The sequence below is a fragment of the Lithobates pipiens genome, unplaced genomic scaffold (assembly GCF_037356315.1).
Source record: "Lithobates pipiens isolate NorthernLeopardFrog02 unplaced genomic scaffold, aLitPip1_a1.2 Scaffold_13, whole genome shotgun sequence".
Lineage (NCBI taxonomy): Eukaryota > Metazoa > Chordata > Amphibia > Anura > Ranidae > Lithobates > Lithobates pipiens.
Genome location: NW_027507718.1, coordinates 363,150,876 through 363,166,391, shown reverse-complemented (window position 1 = coordinate 363,166,391; position 15,516 = coordinate 363,150,876).

The window sequence follows — 15,516 nt, the reverse complement described above, 5'->3', positions numbered from 1 at the left end:
CTCAAAAAACTTACAAAATATAGGAACAGAATCCCTGGTGGTAGCCTTGTAAATCTGAGACAGATTCCCAATACCGAAAAGCCCACTAACTGATATGGTAGAATGTGCCTTAACAGTCAGGGGAGGAACCCTATCCTGCAGATTACAGGCTCTAACAATAATCTAATAGCTAGTAGATTATCATTATTATTATACAGAATTTATTTAGTGTCAACCATTTGGGCAGCGCTTTACAATATAAAGGGAGACAGTACAGTTACAATATAAAACAAGAGGGCCCAGCTCATAAGGGCTTACAGTCTAATAGGGTGGGGCAAGCGGTACAAAAGGTAATAACCGTGAGGTATCAGCTGAAAGAAGAATTAAAGTTCAGTTGTTAGTGGAGGTGGGATAGGCTTCTCTGAAGAGATGAGTTTTTAAGGATTTGCCTATAGATGGCCAGAGTAGGCGATAGCCAGCAGATTGAGGTAGAGAGTTTCAACAGATGGGAGAGGCTCTGGTTTTGGAGGTGAGCATGTGAAGCAAGAGAGCTAGAGAGTAGGAGGTTTTGGAGTAGTGGAGAGGACAATTTGGGTGATAGATCCAGAGAAACCCTTGCAGGAACCCTAAAGCCGCGTACACACGGGCGGACTGTCTGGCCAACTTAGTCCATCTAAACACATTTCAGCGGACAGTCCGCTCGTGTGTGGGCTTCAGCTGACTTTTTCAGCGTGCAGTCTGGCGGACTAAGTATTTTGGAATTTCCGTAATATTGTCCGTCATACTTTGGTTTCAGCGGACAATCCGCTCGTGAGTAGGCTAGTTCGACGGACTAAGTATGGCGCATGCTCAGAAAGGATTTACACGGCGAAAGGTTGCATTGCTGTGTATTGGACTTCCTATTTCTAGTCCCGTCGTACGTGCTGTACACGTCATCGCGCAAACTTTCGACAGACTGTTTGTGCATCCGTGTGTGGTCAAGTCCGTTCATTCGAAAGTAGGACGGACTGTCCGTCGGATTGTCTGACGGACTAAGTTGGCCATACAGTCCGCCCGTGTGTGCGCGGCTTTAGTAAGCACAAAGAGGGAATGCAATTTCCTAAAGGAGGCACTAGGCGAAGGGTAAACTTTCACAGCATGCAAAAACGTTTAGACAGTGGAGTGAAATTTCCCTAGGGTGGTGTTGGGAAGGCAATCTTCCTCTGATGACCATGTTTCCTACACTGAGTAGGTGTACAGGACTGCACCCCAGCCTGACAAGCTGGTATCTGTTGTGAGAACCGTCCATAACAGAGGAGGAAAGGACTTAACACCGGCACTGGGTTGGAAATCCACCATGTTAAGAAGAATCTGGAACAGTAGTTGAGTGTGTTTGTCCCATACTGTCAGAATATGGAGTTGCAATAGTCTGGAGTGAACTGGGTGTATGGCATAGAAAAGGAGGCAACAATGATGCACAATACCCTTGTGTAAACATGACCTGGGGGCTTCCTCCTATCAGGGCCAAAGCTTCAGAGTGAAGTGTCAGAAGTTTTTAAGGAGCAGGAAGGTTATGGACACGGCCATGTCTAGGATCGGGCTCAGATATGCTAATCAGTGAGATAGGTCCAGCGATGACTTCCTTAGACCTCTGTAAAGTTTTTACCATTTGGGGGAATCCAGTCAAAATACTGTAAAGGTACCCCACAACATGAATCCTGAAGCACAGAGCAGATCCAAAACTGGGACAAGCACCTTGGTGAGAACTTGAGGGGCTGTGGCCAGGTCAAAAGGAAAAGGGCAATAGATTGGTAATGCTGCTCGCCCACCACAAAACAGCAGATAGTGCTGGTGTTGTGAAAAGATGGAATTTATGGATAAGTGACCCTGATATTCAAGGTGGCCAGAATATACCCCAAAAAGAGGAAAGCAGTGACTGATCAGTTTCCCATGCAAAAACTGATCCTGAATAGAGTGGACTTCTCTACTTAGCTTTATAGTCATAAGGAGGTTTCACATGTAGATAGGGAGAAGATTCACATCCTATAAACTTTGCAAACTGTGTCTGTTAAAGAAAATAGAGCCTCCTCTTATCTACTGGGTCTTTAAACACAGGTCTGTCCTCTCTGGGGGCTGTGAGGGTTTTGATGAGACAATACATAGCAGCATCCACCACAGGAAGTGACCACTTACAAATGAAACCTTTTTGAAAAAAAAATACTATTGGGTAAAATGATTTGGAGGAGAAAATAAACTGAGGACAGTCCCCATACAGAACCAGTTCTACCAGCAATAGACTAGCAAGGTCTTGGCTGGTTTAGGAAATTTAAGGGACTTTGTACTGGAAATCTTAGTCCTCTCCCTAGCATCAATAAGGACAGCTATAATATCCTTTAGTTTGGCTGAAAAACTAGTAATAGGGTGATTTATCCTGATTCAATGTCTCAGGTGGCAAAGGATCCTCCTCTTAAAATTGCTGCCTTCTACTTCAATACTACAATTGACTCAAGGGAGAGTTCAAAAAGTCAGGTGGAGAGGCTGGAGGGGCACAGTTGTGATCTCTGCTGTCTAGTCTCTCAATAAGGCCAGTAATTCTGCCCAAGAAATCCGACATTGTAGCAGAAAATGCCTCTCTAGATCAAGAAAAAAGGAGACTGGATTGGTTGGAAGACCAGAAAAGAAAGGGTACAAGGGCTCTAAAAAAAAAAAAAAAAAATACAACCCTTTAACCAGAGTAAATTCTAAGCCTAAACTGGCAAGCTTATCTGATCCTTTAATCCTTTGCTTATGACCTGCCATGCTCTTGTAAATTTGCTCTCAGAGGGGTCATTACAAACTTTGCAACAGTAATGTAGGAAGGAGAATTCCTCAGTGTCAGGTACCTGTAGGCCACAGTAACCCAGGTATCGCAATTTTGATTGCCTGTGTGCCTGCAGCGTAGAGGGGACAGGGAGATGTTGTCATCTCAAAGTCCAAAGAGGAAGAGCAATGACTCGCAGGTGCAGCAAGTCCCTTAGAAGCTAGGTGGTATAACATAGGGTTTAGGTTGTGCATTCAAGTAATCCATAGGTGCACTAAGCACCAGTAGGGAACTGCGCACAGGCGTAAAGTACCCTAAAGGTCTGCTGAAGTGGCACAAATGGTGCCAAGTGTAAAAGGAACAGCCGGTAAGTCTCCCTCAGAAGTACCTGTTCTTGTCAGTGGTTTCGCAAAGGGGTTATAAAGACAAGGGCACCCTCAAGTCTGAATGGTTTCCGCCCTTATTATTTAGGTTACAGGAATTAATATAGGATAACCCCTTCATGGCTTTTCCAACCTCAATATACATGTCCTTGCATGGGTCTTCAGGGACAGGGCTCAACATTAGGCAGACCATAACTGTGAACCTGTAAAGCACTCTGCAGCTATTCCATGCGTTGCAGTACATGCAAAGGGAAGTACCCAAAGCAGAATCCAGTGCATGGCAGCAACATTACAGGTCGGCCCCACATCTCCCAAGTGTCGGGTCTGGGTATGGTTCTGTAATTCTCTGCTGTGGAGTCAACCAATCCAAAAGCTGTATGAAAAGCTGCAGTGCAGCCGAGATCTTGATAGGTAAATTGGCTTGGAATATTCATCCAGAGAGAGGAAAAAACTCCTTGTATGCAGAGAGAAGAGGTCCATAACCAAAGGACCCAAAGTAGTAGGAGTGATTACATGGAGGATGTCCTAGCAGCTTTTTTGCCAGTGTCCTCTTATTTGAAGCTGCATATAACCCTGTCATAATGATTTAAAGAAGGCTGCTTCTAGTACCGTAAAATCAGGAAATGGTTATTAACTGGATTAAAAAACAAAACAAAACACAAATCTCCAGTCATGTGCTTGTCCTTATACTCAAAACCAGCCCTACTGTCACGAACCATGAATCTAGCCCTGAACCAGCCCTGACACCTACCCAAATCACAACTGCAGTCTGGTTGGCTGCCACAAGCAATTGTTTCCTTTCCACTAGTTTTATAAATCAGCCCTGGCTGCATATCTACATAGAGCAGTCACTGTACTGATTATATATAGTTTTATTTTTATGATGGGATAAACCTTTTAAAGAAAATGCCACCCAAAGCAAGTGTTTAAGTTAAGCACTTTGCTTATGAGGCCTTGCGGGAAGGGCAAAAGATAAAAAACGTGGCAAAATCTCATCACTTTAACCAAGGGTTAAAGTGTAACTCCACTTTCATGGATGAAAAAAAAAAAAAAAGTATAGCGTATAGACATCCAACAAGTCTTATTGTAATTGAATGTTAATAAAAATGACCGTTCCTTTTTAATCTGCAGCTCTGTAATTTACTAAAAATGTAATGCAATACAATATGGCTACCTGGAGGTATTCTGTACACCCCTGAGAAACATAATTTCTTGCTTGTGTGATTGGTTCATTGATTTCACCAGAAGACTACACTAAGATATAAGTCAGATTTCAGGCATCCTCTGCAACAAAAATGTAATTCTTGGGCAGATACTTCCAATAGGAAATCACATCTAAAAAGGATGCAAGCCCCGCAGTTTTCCTCATTAGTGCCCTGCAGGTGTAGCAGGTGATCAATAATTATGAAATCATTCCCATTAGGCTCACTTTCCCACATTGATACAGACACACACACAGGGATTTCTTCAGGACAACAAAAAGTAGGAATCCGCAACAAAGTTTCTTAAAATCCTCGTAATGTACATAAATCACCAAGAGGGAATTATGTTTTTCTCAACAAAAATGGAGTTACTCTTTAACCACTAGGCGTCCGCTCTATAGCCGGAAGACAGCTGCAGAGCGGACGCAAATTGTCGGGAGGCCGTCCCTGGATGTCCTCCTGTTTACTTCCGCGTTGCGCACTCCAGTGAGTGTGCATCAGGGAAGTTCTGCGCTGGCCGTGTCCCCTGGACACAGCCAGTCACAGATCGCTGTAAATGGCCAATCACAGCGGCCGTTTACAGCGTGATCGGACCTGCCAATGAGAGATGATCTCAAGTGTAAACATATAAGATCATCTCTCATTGCCGGCTCTCTCCCCTCACACAGAAACAGCGTGTGAGGAGAGAGGGATCTGTGCTGAAGCTGACAAGTAATTACATTAAATCTGTGCCCACACAGTGCCCAGTGTCACAGTGCCATCTGTTATCAGTGCAATCAGTGCCATCTGTTATCACTGCCACCTATCAGTGCCATCTGTCAGTGCCACCTGTCAGTGTCACCTGCCACATCAGTGTCACTTGTCAGTGTCACCTGCCACATCAGTGTCACATGTCATCAGTGCCACATCATTGCCACACCAGTGCCATCTACCAGTGTCACGTGTCATCAGTGGCACTTACCCGTGCCACCTGCCACATCAGTGTCATTTGTGAGAATGTCGCAAAGATTATTTTCAGCCGAGGGGGCATACAATATTCTTGCGGCTGACGAGAGCAACGGGGAGCTCTCCGCTTCGGATTCCTAATTTTCTGATTGTGAGTCTGACATGGACTACGAGCCTGTCCAAACCAGTGGGACACAGACAGCCTCAGAGGAGAAAGATGAGAGTCTGCCCGCCAGAAGAAGGCGTACTGGTGAGGAGGCAGTGCCATCCACCAGCACCGCAGTGCCATCTACCAGCACCGCAATGCCATCAACCAGCACCGCAGTACCTGGGCAAAGGCCACATACCAGTGGGGTGTCAGCTCAGTCCCAAAGGGTTAGGTCCCATGCCAGCCTTCCCTATTCCCTTCAGAACCCCGTATGGCTTCCTCCCAATTCAGGAGAAGCTATCATTCCCCCTTTCACTGCCCAGCCAGGAGTCCAAGTGAATACAGAAAATTTTTCACTGATCGATTTTTTTCAACCTTATTTTTACTGAGGACATGCTTGCATCAGTTGTGGTCCAGTCCAACCTATATGCCCAACAATTTATTGCAAGCAACCCAACGTCCTATTATGCCCGTCCCTACGAGTGGAGAGCCCTAACAGTGGAGGAGTTTAAAAAATGTTTGGGCCTCACATTTTGCATGGAACTAAGCAAAAAAAATGTTTTACGTTCGTATTGGTCTACCCTCCCCATCCACCACATGCCCATCTTTTCCTCAGTAATGCCCAGGACCAGATATCTCATGATTATGAGATTCCTACACTACAATGATAATACCCAGTGCCCTCCCCGAAATGACCCACATTTTGACAAGCTTTATAAAATTCGGCCACTACTCAACTATTTTTCTGATATCTTCCCCCAGTTGTTTACCCCAGACCAACACATTTACGTGGATGAGTCCCTTGTTAAATTTTCTGGCAGGCTGGGCATAAAACAATTTATTCCCTCCAAAAGGGCCCGCTATGGGGTGAAGATGTACAAATTGTGCGACCGCACTACAGGGTATACCTATGCCTTCATGGTATACGAAGGGAAGGACACCCAGCTACATCCCCCCAATTGCCCAGAATACATTGGATCGAGTGGGAAAGTTGTGGGAAAGAACTCATAAATCCACTCCTGGAGAAAGGCTACCATCTCTATGTGGACAACTTTTATACAAGTTTACCCCTGTTCCGCAACCTTCACAGAAAGAAAACTCCAGCATGTGGCACCATAAGGACGAACCGGAAGGGCTTTCCTCAAATCAACAAGAAGCTAAGAAGAGGGGAGACGGCAAGCTTACGGAATGAGGAAATTCTGGCTGTGAAGTGGAGGGACAGAAGGGATGTGTACGTTCTTTCATCAATCCACAATAATACCTTCGTGGAGATCAACAGGAGGGATGGCCGAGTTCAAAAGCCAACATGTATCCACAAATACAATATGTTCATGGGGGATATCGACTTCAACGACCAGAGGCTTGAACCCTACCTTGCCACAAGACGAACATACCAGTGGTATAAAAAAGTTTCCATTTATTTATTTAATTTGGCCATATATAACAGTTACGTAATTTATCACAAATCCACTGAAAGACCCAAATCCTTCCTTACCTACCAAGAGGAAATCACCACTGTCCTTGCATTCCAAAACGGCCCACCAGAAACCATTCAATCTGATGTGATTAGTAGACTCTCCGGACGACGCTTTCCCGAAAAAATCCCTCCCAGACCAACAGGCCAAAAACGGCAGAAAAAATGCAAGGTGTGCACCAAAAGAAGGAGTGAGAAGAGACACCACTTTTTATTGTCCCCAATGTCCTTCCCAACCAGGCCTCTGCGTAGTTGGCTGTTTCCGCCATTACCATACTTCACTACATTATTAGTGAAGTATGGTAAGCATAACCCTCACTTCCTGCCATTTACCTTCATACCCCTTATGCCTCTACTTGCTCTGTAACTGAGCCTGGCTTGTTATTCGTCTGCCTACCGATTCTGTACATACCTCTGCCTGATCTGGAACTGACCCTGGACTGTTTGACCATCCTTTTTGCTTGCCTCTTGGACTGATCTTATACCCTGCCACTGGACTACTGGGATTCATAACACAGGGGTCTCACATATGTGAGGGGCTCCAAAATTGTTTTTCTGGATGAAGAACATTTTTTTTTTTTGTTTTCTCATTTGTAGATTAGGATCTGGAGACTTAGAGACATCAAAGAGATTTGGGTGGGGAAAGCCTCTGCCTCTATCCCCATTCTGTCCTGAACGAGGCCCTATTTTTGCCTGCTGCCTGTAGGACCTATGCCATCATGCCTTTGCCTGTCACATGAACTGACCACACCACATGGATGGACCATTGCTGACAATCTCTGCCTGCACTGACGCTGTACTGTATCCCTGCCTGTACCAACTATGGAAAGTGTTCCTGCCTGTTGCCTGGACAATTGCGTTTGCTTTTACTGACCAAGTCCCTGCCTGCTGCCTGGATGAGTGCTATCCTCCTGTGGACAACGGTGCTACTAAAACCACAGGTATTTGTTTTTTACCCTTTGCTCAGCAGAATGTTTTTTGAGATGTAATTATTGGTATGTGCATGCCATGTGTCCCTAGAACACTTGACGGTGTTCCTTGTATGTGGCCAGGCTGTATAAAAGTCTCACACATGTGGTATCGCCATACTCAGGAGTAGCAGAATGTATTTTGGGGTGTCATTTTTGCTATGTACATGCTATGTGTTGGAAATATCTTATAAATAGCCAATTTTGTGTAAATAAAAATGCGTTTTCATTTTTTTCCACATATTCCAAAAACTTCTGGAAAAAAATGAAAAATTCAAAAGACTCATTATGCCTCATAGATTATATGTTGGGGTGTTAGCTTTCCAAAATGGGGTCATTTTGTAGGCGTTTCCATTGTCCTGGTGCTCCAGGGCCTTCAAAAGTGTAATAGGTAGTCAACAAGTTAGATGTGTCATTTATGCTCCTAAAACACCTGATGGTGCTCCCTGCATATTGGGCCTCTCTATTATGCCAGGCTGTGAAAAAGCCCCACACATGTGGTACCGCCATACTTCGGAGGAGTAGCAGAATGTATTTTGGGGCATCATTTGTGGTATACACATGCCATGTAAGAGAAATAACCTATTACAATGACAATTTTGTGGGGGGGGGAAAAAATCTTAATTTTGCAAAGAATTGTGGGGAAAAAAATGACAGCATCAAACGCCTCACCACACATCTTACTAAATACCTTGGAGTATCTACTTTCAAAAAAGGGGTCATTTGTGGGGTATTTGTACATTCCTGGCTTGTTTGGGTCACAAGAATTGAGATAGGCCTCCAGTACTTCAGGTGTGATACATTTTTTATGATTTGCACCACAACTTGTAGACTCTAACTTTCACACAGACCAAATAATATCCACTAGTTTGGGTTGTTTTTACCAAAGATATGTAGCAGTATAAATTGTGGCCAAAATTTATGAAGAAAAATTAATAATTTGCAAAATTTTATCACAGAAACACACAAAATTTTCGGTCTTTTTACATTTATAGCGCAAAAAATAAAAAACCCAGAGGGGGTCAAATACCACCAAAAGAAAGCTCCATTTGTATGAAAAAAGGACAAAAATTTCATTTGGGTACAGTATTGCATGCCTGAGTAATTGTCATTCAAAGTGGGAGAGCACTGAAAGCTGAAAATTGGTCTGGTCACGAGGGGGGTTTAAGTGCCCAGTTGTCAAGTGGTTAAAAGTAGCCAGTTAATGGGACAATTTATGGATCCTCAACCAAAAAAAATCTAAAAATCTAAAAAAAGTCAGAAGGCGTTTTGGGTCTTTAATAATAAACCTATGCATTTACACAAACACACAAGACCACCGACATTCTTCGCAGTGAACAGATTAGGTCTAATAGCTGCTAATAAATAATCTCAACTGCCAAAAACAAAAACAAATTACTACAAATTAAATCACACATTAAAGGTGCACTAATAATCTCACTATAATAAACAAAATCCTGTGTCAGATTAAAATTTCCACTAGAAGAGGTCTAATGATCTTCTGGAATTCATTACTAACAAATTTATGTGGGAATACACAAAAAACATCGGAGCAATGCCAGAGCAGGCTGCATATTTTATACACTGACACCCCATCACTATACTGTTAAAGTACAGCTGTCATATAGGGATTCATACCATTGCTGAATTATTTCAAAAATGTAATAAGTATCTGGCTTCAATACTACTAATTTATCAGCTAAAAACAAGAATGTAGCAGACAAAAAGTTACAGTACAAAAGAATCAACATGACAGCCAAGCAACTAGCATTCTCAAATAGAAAGTGCAGTATTGTACAGTATCTCACAAAAGTGAGTACACCCCTCACATTTTTAAAAATATTTTATTATATCTTTTCATGCGACAACACTGAAGAAACGACATTTTGCTACAATGTAAAGTAGTGAGTGTACAGCTTGTATAACAGTGTAAATTTGCTGTCCCCTCAAAATAACTCAACACACAGCCATTAATGTCTAAACCGCTGGTAACAAAAGTGAGTACACCCCTAAGTGAAAATGTCCAAACTGGGCGCAATTAACCATTTTCCCTCCCTGGTGTCATGCGACTCAGTAGTGTTACAAGGTTTTAGGTGTGAATGGGGTGCAGGTCTGGTAAATTTGGTGTTATCGCTCTCACTCAGGTCACTGGAAGTTCAACATGGTACCTCATGGCAAAGAACTCTCCGAGGATCTGAAAAAAAAGAAGTGTTCCTCTACATAAAGATGGCCCAGGCTATAAGATTGCCAATACCCTGTAACTGAGCTGCAGCATTTTTTCAAAGACCATACAGTGGTTTAACAGGACAGGTTCCACTCAGAACAGGCCCCACCATGGTTGGCCAAAGAAGTTGAGTGCACGTGCTCAGCGTCATATCCAGAGATCGTCTTTGGGAACTAGACATATAAATGCTGCCAGCCTTGCTGCATAGGTTGAGGGGGTGGTGGGGGGTCAGCATGTCAGTGCCCAGACTATACGCCACACACCTCATCAAATTGGTCTACAAGGGCTGTCGTCCCAAAAGGAAGCCTCTTCTAAAGATGATGCATAAGAAAGCCCACAAACGGTTTGCTGAAGACAAGTAGACTAAGGACATGGATTGCTGGAACCATGTCCTGTGGTCTGAGACCAAACTTATGTGGTACAGATGGTGTCAAGTGTGTGTGGCAGCAACGAGATGAGATGTACAAAGACAAGTGTCTTGCCTATAGTCAAGCATGGTGGTGGGAGTGTTATGGCCGGGGGCTGCATGAGTGCTGTCAGCACTGGGGAGCTACAGTTCATTGAGGGAACCATGAATGCCAACATGTACTGTGACATACTGCAGCAGAGCATGACCCCCTCCCCCCTTGCGAGACTGGGCGGCAAGGCAGGATTCCAACATGATATAACAACCCCAAACACATCTCCAAGACTATCACCGCTTTGTTAAAGAAGCTGAGGGTAGAGGTGATAGACTGGCCAAGCAGGTCTCCAGACCTAAACCCTATTGAGCATCGGTGGGGTATCTTCAAATGGAAGGTGATGGAGCGCAAGGTCTCTAACATCCACCAGCTCTGTGATGTGGTCATGGAGGAGTGGAAGAGGACTCCAGTGGCAATCTGTGACGCTCTAGTGAACTCCATGCCCAAGTTAAGGCAGTGCTGGAAAATAATAGTGGCTACACAAAATATTGACACTTTTTACCCAATTTGGATATTTTCATTTCGGGGTGTACTCACTTTTGTTTTCAGGGGTTTAGACATTAATGGCTGTGTTGATATATTTTGAGGGGGCAGAAAATTTATACTGTTATACAAGATATACACTCACTATTTTACATTGTAACAAAGTGTCATTTATTCAGTGTTGTCACATGAAAAGTTAGAATAAAATATTTACAAAAATGTGAGGGGTGTACTCATTTTTGTGAGATACTGTTTATTTCCCATTTACTATGGAATCCATACTCTACTCTATTTAAGTGTTTGTACTACCTGAACTTTTTTTAATATAATTTTCGATAAAGTACTGAAGAGTTAAAACTCTTTTAGGCCTATTTTTTGTATACTCATGTCATGCTGGGGACATTTCATTTCTCTTCACTTCCTGTCCTGGAGATCCAACAGGAAAAGATAGGAAATATCTCTAAAGCGGAATTCCCAAAACAATAAAGCTACCAGAACATTACAGAAACATTTGACTTAGCATGACTTAACTCTCACCTCTTGCCCCTGGTGACAGCTCAAAAATGTTGGCTCTCCTATCATTTTGTCTTGGTGCCAGTGATCATCAGGATACGCAGAGGGGTGAATCTCCTTAAGGGAAACCAAGACAGCAATATAAACCTGTCAGAGTGTCTAACTCTTCCCACTCTATCCAAAACAAAAACAACAAAAAAAATACTCTGTATTGTAAAATGAACTAACAAAAACCAGAACAAGGATTCTCCTGCTACACAATAATCTGGTCAATGCTAACGTTAGCATTGAGTAGGCATAGTGCAATGCACACATTTTGTAGTAAAGCAGAGCAAGTTATTATCCAGTGGTTGGAACATTCTAGGGCCCACTCTGGTCTGTTGCAGTACCATTAATGCCTGCACATTATGGCAAACCATTGCTTTAATGTGCTGCCTAATAAATCACAATGGACCTAAAAACAATCCTACAGCATACTATTTACAATGAATAGTACTGCAGTGCATTAGTGCACGTAACAAAGTACAATTCCATGCATGGCTAATGATCACTCAGAGGCCTTTTCCTTGTAGATTTGAGATATGAGCTTTGTTGAACTGCCAGTGTATTAACAGCAAGTAATTTAATCTAAAGTAAATTAGACAAATTCCTCACAGCAGTAGATATTATGGGAACAAAATTTCTTTGGGTACCAATTCCAGATTCCTTAATTCATAAAAAATGTGAGTGGTTAAGGGAAACAGTTCCACATTTGCTCCAATTTTCATAAGCCACTATGGGTCTTTGAGAAACTTAACCACTTCAGCCCCAGAAGGATTTACCCTCTTAATGACCAGGCTATTTTTTGCGATACGGCACTGCGTCTTTTTAACTGACAATTGCGTGATCGTGCAACGCTGTACCCAAACAAAATTGATGTCCATTTTTTTTCCCACAAATAGAGTTTTCTTTTGGTCGTATTTAATCACGTCTGCGGTTTTTATTTTCTAAGCTATAAACAACAAAAACATTTTGAAAAAAATATATATATTTTTTACTTTCTGCTATAATACATATCCAAAAAAAAAATATCTAAAAAAACAAAATGTATTCATTCGTTTAGGCCAATATGTATTTGTATGTGTATGCTACATATTTTTGGTCAAAAAGAAAAATAATAATTTTTAATACAGCTTACCTGTAAAATCCTTTTCTTGGAGTACATCATGGGACACAGAACACCATAGTAATGACTATCTGGGTTATACGCTACCTTTAGCCGATTGGACACTGGCAACCAATAGTTAGAAAGTTCCTCCCATATAACCCCTCCCATAAGGGAAGTATCTCAGTTTTTGTAGCAAGCAATGAAGATCGCAGAAAAGAGGGGGGAGGGACCTCTGTGTCCTGTGATGTATTCCAAGAAAAGGATTTTACAGGTAAGCTGTATTAAAATTCCATTATTCTCCATCGTACATCACGGGACACAGAGCACCATAGTAATGACTATATGGATGTGCAATGTGCCTGAGGGGAGGGGACACAGTATTCCTAAGCCCATATCTGGACAAAGGACTTATAATGCTGCTTGCAGCACGCTGTGGCCAAATACAGCCTCCCTTGGAGATCTAACATCCACCTGGTAGAACCCAGTGAATGTATGAACTGAAGACCAAGCGGCCGCTTTGCAAACCTAAGCCATAGACACCTGATGGTGTGCTGCCCAAGATGCACTAACCCCTCTGGTGGAATGTGCCTTTAGATCACAAGGTGGAACCTTGCGTTTTAACTCATAAGCCTGGATAATAACCTGGTGAATTGATCTAGAAATAGTTGAACTTGTTGCTACCTGTCCCTTCTTAGGACCCTCTGGCAGGACAAAAAAAGTAGTCAGTTTTCCGGAACGGGACTGACATCCTTAAATGGATTCAGATTGCCCGCACAACGTCAAGCGAGTATAGCGACCTTTCCTCCGAAAGACCTAGGATTTGGAAAAGAGAAGGGCAAAATAATATCCTGATTCAAATGAAAATTGGAGACCACTTTAGGCAAAAAATCCGGATGGGGGTGCATGACCACCCTGTCCTGATGTAAAACCAAAAATGGTTCTTTGCAAGAAAGGGCAACCAACTCTGACACCCTTCTTGCCGAAGTCATAGCAATCAGAAAGACCAATTTCCTTGTCAACAGGATAAAAGGAATATGCCTAATAGGTTCAAAAGGCTGCTTCTGCAGAACTGATGGAACCAGATTCAGGTCCCAGGGACATAAGAGCAGCTTAACCGGTGGCCTCAAGTGTGTCACCCCTTTAACAAAGGCTTGCATTAAAGAAAGAGATGCAATCGGTCTCTGGAAGAAAAAACAATAAGGACGAGATCTGCCCTTTAATTGTTCCTAAGGCTAGCTTCAGATCCACCCCTGCTTGTAGAAAGGCAAGAACCCTTGCAATCGTATATTTGCTAAGGCGCCATTTTCTGTATTCGCACCAGGAAATGTATGACCTCCAGACTCTATAGTAAATACCCCTCTAGAGAGCAGTTTTCTCAGGCATTTATCAGGGTAGGCAAGACTGAACCCGATATACCATAGTCTTTCAAGATTCTGGTTACAATAGCCAAGCCATAAAATTTAGCGATCGAAATGTAGGATGGAATATGGGTCCTTGAGACAGCAGGTCCGGACTGACAATTTCAGAATCTCTGTGTACCAAGGCTTCCTGGGCTGAGCCGGGGCCACCAGGATTAACGGCTTTCGCTCCTCCTGTATTCTGCACAGCAGGCTCAGCAGTATTTGAACTGGAGGAAAGGCATACATCAGAGAATACCAATTCCAAGGAACTACTAATGCGTCCATTCCGACAGCAGATGGATCCTTGGTCCTGGATACAAACTTGTCCAGCTTGGTACTGAACCTGGATGGCAATAGATCTACATCTGGGTACTTCAACATTGACAGATCTGAAAAAACACTTTGGGATGAAGGGACCACTTCCCCGGCAACAATTGTTGGCGACTCAGAAAGTCTGCCTGCCAATTGTCCCCCCAGAATAAACACTGTCGAAAGGAACAGAACATGTTTCTCTGCCCAAGCTAAAATATGGTTTACCTCCCTTTGGGCCACCTGGCTCCTGGTGCCTCCTTGGTGGTTGATATACGCTACCAGCGTGGAGTTGTCGGAATGGACCGGGACAGGAATACCCTGCTAGAAAAGCAGAGCTCAACTCTAAGAGCCCGAATCTCCAAGAGATTGATGGGCAAGAGCTTTCCTGCTCGGGACCATCTCCCCTGGACTGATGCTTCCTCCAGGACTGCTTCCCAGCCAAGAAGACTGGCATCCATAGTCATTACCCCCAGGTTATAGGCGGAAAGGATTTTCCCTTTCTCAAGTTGCTGGTTCTCAACCACCAAGAGAGATCCTGACTCACTCATGGGGACAGGGACATAGGACAACCCAAGGCCTGAGCGGCTTTATTCTAGGCCTTCAGAATGTTGTTCTGGAACAACCTAGAATGAAACTGTGCGTAAGGGACTGCTTCGAAAGGACACCCTCTTTCCCAGTAATCTCATGCATAGCTGAATAGAAGGCTTACTCTTTCTTTTTAGTGCTCATGCACACGGACGTTTTAAAAAACTGGCTGCAAAGCTAGCTCCGACGCCTGGAAAAATCGTTGTTAAAAACTTGATTTTTACAGCGTTTTGCATTGGCGTTTTTGCGCGTTTTTTAGCGTTAGCGTTAAGTGGCTGTTTTTAAGAAACACATCTCTTGGCTATAGGACTCAGAAAACAAAGAAAATATGTTGCGCGTTTGTGCGCGTTTTTGCGCGTTTTCCCGCGATTCGCGTTTTTACAGCTCTAGCTCCACGCCACGGAACGCACTGGTCCTGGGTTTTTTTTACAGCTTAAAAACGCCTATGCCATTTGCAGCTCAAAAACGCCTAGGTGGGCATGAAGCCATAGACTAACATGGACAGGCCTTTTT